The sequence below is a fragment of the Neomonachus schauinslandi genome, chromosome 1, assembly GCF_002201575.2.
Source record: "Neomonachus schauinslandi chromosome 1, ASM220157v2, whole genome shotgun sequence".
In the NCBI taxonomy this organism is placed as follows: Eukaryota; Metazoa; Chordata; class Mammalia; order Carnivora; family Phocidae; genus Neomonachus; species Neomonachus schauinslandi.
The window spans coordinates 161,605,057-161,612,805 of NC_058403.1; positions in this window are offsets into that span (position 1 = coordinate 161,605,057).

Here is a 7,749-nt window from a genome sequence, read left to right on the forward strand (position 1 = left end):
TGGTATTTCTTTCTTGTTAATGTGTATTTAAAAGGAAAAAAAAAAAACTTTTTAGGAGATGAAAGGAGGTAACCTGTTTATAAATAAGACATATGGAGGTTTATGGTCTCTAGGATTTGCCATAACATGTTCCCTAGAAAAGGAATTCCACACTATTGAAAAGGGTGCAGGCCTGCCTTTAGTCTAAAATGAAAGTTGAGTAGCCAAAGGTAACTGCCCAGTAGCAAATATGAGTCACCATTCCAAACGATAAGCAAAAGACAAAAATAAAATAACCAAGAGTAGGAAAAAAAAAAAAAAGCAGAATTACTGGAAGCTTTATTGGATTACCCAGAAGTGTTAGCTCAACCCCTGTTCTTACAGAATTGGATTTGCCTTTTGAAGCTGTTCTACCTATCAAGCACCATAATAGCTAGCATGGCTGTGTAGCTTCATTGGTTTATTGGCAATTACATTTTTTTTTTTTTGCTTCTTTGAAGGCCGTTTGTGTTAGAGAGATGGTTCATTGGTGTGGTTCTTCCTTAGAAAACAAATGTTCATTTTGAGCTTTCTCCTGCTTTATACTGGTGCTAGGAACACAGGATGGCTTTAAATATGCTGTAGGAGAGAGTCTTGCTTTATTTGGCGTGACACTCCAAGGAAAGAGAAATATAAGGAAAAATGGAGGGCGGGATCTCTTAAGCCAAGTGCAACGAAAAACAGTGAGCATTATCTGATCTTTCATTTCTACAATTCAAGGTGAGTGAGAACAGAAAATCCATTTATTAGTACAAAGACTGACGTTCAGATATTTGGGTGTCTCACTAGAGAACAAAAGATGAGCTATCATTAAAAAGACATACAGGAAGCTGCACATCTCTATATTATTGTGTTTAGAATGCCTAGCAAGTCTCCTCATCAACCATAAGGCCAGCTATGATTTGGGCCCAGGGCTTGAATGTCTTTTTGTAATTTAGAAGGATATATGTGCCACGTTTTGAAATGCTTTTAAGTGAAGAATTTATTTTGTAGGGGCTCACCTCTACAATCCATGTGTACCCAGTCCTATCAGAAACACATAATTAAAAAAAGATCACTTTGGCCAAGTTAGCCCCCAGTAGGATAAGGAGCTGATAATTCCATATTACTTGTACTCTCCATTTCTTTACCGCTTTCCTTAGCAATTTTTGACCATAGATCACAGCTCACTAGCTTCTCCAATAAACATAGAGGAAAATTTAAAAGATGGAACTCAAACAAAAATTTGCATCCTATGCAAAACAACAGGTTTGGGGGGGAAATTCTACAAGGAAGAGACTGAAACTTTACCAGAATATAAGAATTGTTTCACTCATTGAATATATATAACAATTATGAGAATATATAAGTATATTCTCATATACTCTCATATATAAGAATATAACAATTACGTTTCACTCTTGAAGTGTCCCAATGAGAATTTTTCAGAATTGACCACCAGCAATTTTTAGCTAGGCAAGTCATTAACTATAGATTTTACTCAAAAGTAGGACTTTGTCACGTTATCTCTCTATGAAGCCAAGCACCAAAACATTGCAAGCATTTCCCTCTAAGGTGACACTCCAGAGACAGGGCAGCTGTCTCAGGAGCGGGAAAGCAAGAAAGAGGGGAGATTCAGAACTTGATTTCCTTTGGACATGTGCCTCAAAGGCCTTGCTACTCTAAAATCATGTTCCCAGAGGCCTGTCTCAGATGGCTAAAATGTCACCACTAAAGAGCCGGCCATTTGTATTGTCACCTACTCTAATGCAAATATTCCCTGAGAGATCAACACATATAAATAAACTGCTATCTCCCCGTGCTGCCACAGTATGATTTCTGTAGTCTGATTCTATTTTCAGCATGAAAGTTGCGGGAGAGCAAATGTGGATAGTGTGTGGGGGTGACAGGGACACTAGTGGGGAGTGGGATGGCATAGAGATGGAGGGAAGGAGAACCACGTGCAAGAACACGTGCAGAAACCACAGAGACAAAGTTGTGCAAAGCAAGGGCACTGACCCAAACATCTCTGGGTTGAGCACAGTGAGTGTCTCCTGTCTGCCTGGGAGCTGCATCAGGGTGCTGGGCAGACAGAGCCAAGGGAAGAAGGAGAGAAAGAGGCTCCTGAGATAGATCTTATCTTCACGGTTTGGTTTAGTTCTGACGCTTGGCCACCTACAGAGTAGAAGCGATGAGGAGGATTTGGGCTTTGGGTACAGGTCAACCCTGGGGAGGAGAGGATTGCAGAATGGGAGGAGGATTTTGGCTTACCAGGGTGTGTGCTCTGTGTGTGTGTGTGTGTGTGTGTGTGTGTGTAGAAATTGGGATCAGAAATTTGACAGCAGAGCAGGGAGCTCTGACATGAACAGCAGAGTGGTTTTGATAAGCAGATGGACAGGTACAGTAAATGCATCTAAGAATGAGAACAGAAGGCTGGATTTGGGAGTGAAGGTGCAGATGGTGGGGAGCTCCATGACTGGGAGAAACTATGCTGATCCTTGCTTTCCTTGGCATTGTGCCTTCTTTGTCTTTTTCTCTTTTACTATTTTATGTTTATCTCTTCTTTCCTTTTTGTTTATTTTAATTGGGGTAGAAAAACACAAACATAAACTGTACCCTTTAAACCATTGCCAAGTGCACAGTTCAGTAGTGGTAAGTATATTCACACTGATGGGCAACAAACCTCCAGAATGTTTCCATCTTGCACAACGGAAACAGTGCCCATTAAATTATAATTCTTCATTCCCTCCCCCCATCTTCTCAGCCCCCAGCAATCACCATTCTACTTTCTGATTCTATGGATCTAAGTACCTCATAGGAGTAGAATCTTACTGTATTTATCCTTCTGTGACTGGCTTCTTTCACTCAACATAAGGTCCATGTTTTAGCCTGTGTGGGAATCTCACTCCTTTTCCAGGCTGATAAAGCTCCTCTGTGGTACAGACCACACTTGGTCTATCCATCCATCCATCCATCCATCCATCCGAGGACACGGGGGTGCTTCCACCTCTTCGCTATTGTGTGTGCTCTCCATTTCTAGCAGCCCCCTTCCTTCTTCTTAGTTGTACACGTCAGGAAGCTGAAGTATATTTTAAATCATTTTTTCACTAAATAAGTCCATCAGGAGAAAGGGGGGAAGCATATGGAAAACAGGTTAACAGCTTGATATCCAGTTAATAGTTAACTGCAGGATTGTGGACGGTTAATATGGCTGGGTCTCTGTTGGTACATCTATAAAATGAGGGTCTAGATGGGTGTCCTTCTAAGGTCTATGATTTCTTGTTCTTGCTCCTTATGTTTAAAGCAAGAGGGCTAAACGCTTATCTCAAATCAAGTAGACTATTCCCCACTTGTGTCAGACTGTTTTGAATCTTCTTCCCTTTGAGCAAATGATTCTTTGAGAGAAAAATTCTCTACTTCCAAGCTCCTTTTATGAGTCTGTTCATATTTTCAACTGGCACTGCCTTTGATATGTAATGAGTTTCATAGCTTCCTTCAGATAAACCCTAAGATTATCTCTCTTAAACCTTAGTCTCAATTAAATGTTTTTAATACACAAATATTCATTGAACACTTACATCTGTCCAGAATTATATTAGTCACCATGGGGAATTAAAAGAGAGAGAGAGTGCAGTATAAAACAATGGTATGGTTCTAAAAAAGATCCAAACCTAATCAACTATATCCTAGGTTTGGGGGATTATTGATTTTTAAAATTTCCTTTCAACTTATCCTAACTTATATTTGGATTTTATCATCACTACTAGTTCTAAAATTGATTAATCCTATGATATTTCTCTGGTTTTCTTTCCCCATTCAGAACATTATGTTTTTTTGTCTGGGTGACACTAACAACGTATCCAGTCATTCACAAGTTAAAACCCTTGCAAATATGGCATGGTACAGAGACTTCTGCATTTCACCCATGAAGGCATGTCATGAAGAATAATTAGAAACAAAAATTTTACATTACTCAAAAAGTGTGTTGAGTATACAGTATGCAAGCTGTCTTAAAGGACTAATATTCCTACTCTGGAAAGATGAAGGCTTATGAGTGACACCATCACACCATCACAGTCTAACAAATATTGATAGATTTGAATGAAAGGACACTGGAATTAGGGAGAACCCAACTAAACTCAAAAAATAAACTCTGGACCAATTAAATAAGCCAAACTTGACACTTAAATGTGCTGCTCTGCACTGAACTCATCAAGTCCCCAGGAGAGGCGCAGCCTGTAAGTACAGTTTTAATAGAGTTTGATAAATGAATACAACAGGTTTAAAGTAGAAATTATGCAGATAAAAGGGCCCTCTTGCACATGGTTTGGTAGCTGCTTTTACATGTGGCTATTTCAACTGTATGTAGTCCCTTTGGAGATGGAGGAGCTCATATTAAAATTGCTGTTATGGGCTGAATTGTGTGTCATCTTCTGTGTCCGCCCCACCCAAATTCATATGTTGAAGTCCTAACTTCTAGTACTTCAGACTGTGACTGTATTTGGAGATAGAGCCTTTATTGTTTTGATTAAGTTGCAATGAGGTCATTAGGGTGGGCCCTAATGTTATATCACTGGTGTACTTACAAGAAGAGAACATTTGGACACATACATGTATGGAAGGAAGATGGCATGAAGACATAGGGAGAAGGCTGCCATCTACAACCAAGGATCAATGCCTGGGACACATTCTTCCCTCATTACCTTCAGAAGGAAACAATCCGGCCAAAACCTTGGGTTAGCACTTCCAGCCTCCAGAAGTGAGAGACAATAAATTTCTGTTGTTTAGGGGCACCTGGGTGGCTCAGTCGGTTAAGCGTCTGCCTTCGGCTCAGGTCATGGTCTCAGAGTTCTGGGATCAAGCCCGCATGAGACCTTCCACTCAGTGGGGAGCCTGCTTCTCCCTCTCCCTCTGCTGCACCTCCCCCCACTCGTACTCACTCTCTCTCTCAAATAAATAAATAATATCTCAAAAAAAATTCTGTTGTTCAAGCTACCCAGTCCATGGTATTATTATGGCAACGCTAGTGAATCAATATGGTTGTAACACACTTTTATATTATTTATTTAGCAAACACTTATACAGAGCTTACTATGTGCCAAACACACTTCAAAGCATTTTACAAATTTTATTTTATTTCATTTTTTAAAAGATTTTATTTTTTTAATGTTCTAAACACATTTTATTATTTTTTTAATTAACATATAATGTATTGAGGAAGAGGAAAAGATGGCGGAGGAGTAGGGGACCTATTCTAACAGGTCCCCTGAATTGAGCTGAGTATCTACCAGACCACTCTGAACACCCATGAAATCAGCCTGAGATGTAAGAAGATATACCTGGATCTCTACAAACAGAATATCGCAGGAGGTTGGTTTCGAGGTATGAAGTGGGGAGCCTTGATTCTGTGGGCAGATATCGTAAGATAAATGGAAGGGGGAGGGAGCCATGGGGATCCTGCACTGCTGATTTGTGAAAGCCTCTGGCGCTGGGGATGGAGCACAGACTCGCAGACCAGTAGTGGCGGGAAAAGGACTTTAGGGCAGTCCCCCAGCCAGAAACCCTGAGCAGCGGGGCCACGCGTATGAACTGGGGGCAGCTGGCGGTTTTAGAAGCACAAAGGGCAGAGACGTGCCCCCGGGCCCAGACCTGGAGCTCTGCTGAGGGGCACACAACCCAGGACGCTGCAGTTTATAGCAGCACAGACAGAAAGAGAGATAGTGTGGCCTGGAGAGCTCACTGAAGAACGGACTGCGATCTCTCTGCTCTGAGGCAGAGGGTTGGAAATGATCTCTTCTGCTCTCACTCTCAGAAGAGATGTGGAAAGCTGCCAGGGAAAGCTGCCAAAGAACAAAAGCCCCCAAAACCGGTTTTCACTGAGCCCATCCCCCTCCACCAGAGGGGGCAGGGCAACTCTGACCAAACAGGCTTGCCTGAGTAACAGCGAGGCAGGTCCCTCCCCGACAAGACAAGCTGGGAGAATAAGAGGCCAACAACCCTACGGTCCCTAGAAAACAGGTGTATCTTGCTTGGGTTGTGGTCAATAATTTGGACTCTGTACATTCTCTCAACCACCCCTCAATAGAATGACTAGGAGGAGGAACGCCCAAAATAGGAAAGACTCAGAGACTGTGACTTCTGCCACAGATTTACAAATGGATACAGATATAACCAAGATGTCGGAAATGGACTTCAGGGTAGCAGTTATGAAGACAATAGCTAGAATGGAGAAATCGATTAATGGCAACATAGAGTTTCTAAGGGCAGAAATGAAAGCTGAACTGGCAGAACTTAAAAATGCTATCAGTGAGATCCAATTTAATCTAGATAATCTAACAGCTAGAGTAAGAGAGGCAGAAGAATGAATTAGTGATCTAGAAGACCAATTGATAGAAAAGAAGGAAAAAGAGGAGGCCAGGGAGAAACAACTCAATATCCATGAAAATAGAATAAGAGAAATAAGTGACCATTGGGACCATGAAACATCCCAATGTCAGAATTATTGGGATCTCTGAGGAGGTGGAAAGAGAGAGAGGACTAGAAGATATATTTGAGCAAATCGTAGCTGAGAACTTCCCTAATCTGGGGAATGAAACAAACATTCGTGCCCTAGAGGCAGAGAGGATCCTTCCCAAGATCAAGGAACACAGGCCAATGCCCCGGCATGTAATAATAAAATTCGCAAATCTTAGAACCAAGGAAACCATCTTAAGGGCAGTTAGGGGGGAAGAGCTTCCTTACGTACAGAGAGAGGAACATCAGAATAATGTCAGACCTATCCACAGAGACCTGGCAAGCCAGAAACGCCTGGCAAGACATATTCAGGGTACTAAACGAGAAGAACATGCAGCCAAGAATACTTTATCTGGCAAGGCTGTCATTTAGAATGGATGGAGAGATGCAGAGCTTCCAAGCCTGGCAGAAGCTGAAAGAATACGTGACCGCTCAGCCAGCCCTGCAAGAAATATTAAGGGGGTTCTATAAAAGGAGAAAGACCCCAAGAGTGATATACAACAGAAATTTACAGGGACAATCTCTAAAAACAAGGTCTTCACAGGCAACATGATGACAATAAATTCATATCTTTCAATAATCACTCTCAACGTGAATGGCCTAAATGCTCCCATAAAACAGCACAGGTTTGCAGATTGGATAAAAAGACAGGACCCATCCATATGCTGTCTACAAGGGATTCATTTTGAACCTAAAGATACATCAGGACTGAAAGTGAAGGGATGGAGATCCATCTTCCATGCCAGCGGACCTCAAAAGAAAGCTGGGGTAGCAATTCTTATATCAGACAAATTAGATTTTAAACTAAAGAGTGTAGTTAGAGACACAGAAGGACACTATATCATTCTTAAAAGGTCTATCCAACAAGAAGATCTAACAATTGTAAATATCTATGCCCCCAACATGGGAGCAGCCATCTACATAAGTCAACTGTTAACCAAAATAAAGAGTCATATTGATGTTAATTGTAGGAGACCTCAATACTCCACTCTCAGCAATAGACACATCATCTAAGTAGAAAATCAACAAAGAAACAAGAGCTTTGAATGACACGCTGGACCAGATAGACCTCATAGATATATACAGAACATTCCACCCTAAAACAACAGAATACTCATTCTTCTCGAGCACACATGGAACTTTCTCCAGAATAGACCACATACTGGGTCACAAATCAGGCCTCAACCGATTCCCTGCATATTCTCAGACCATAATGCTTTAAAACTGGAACTCAATCAC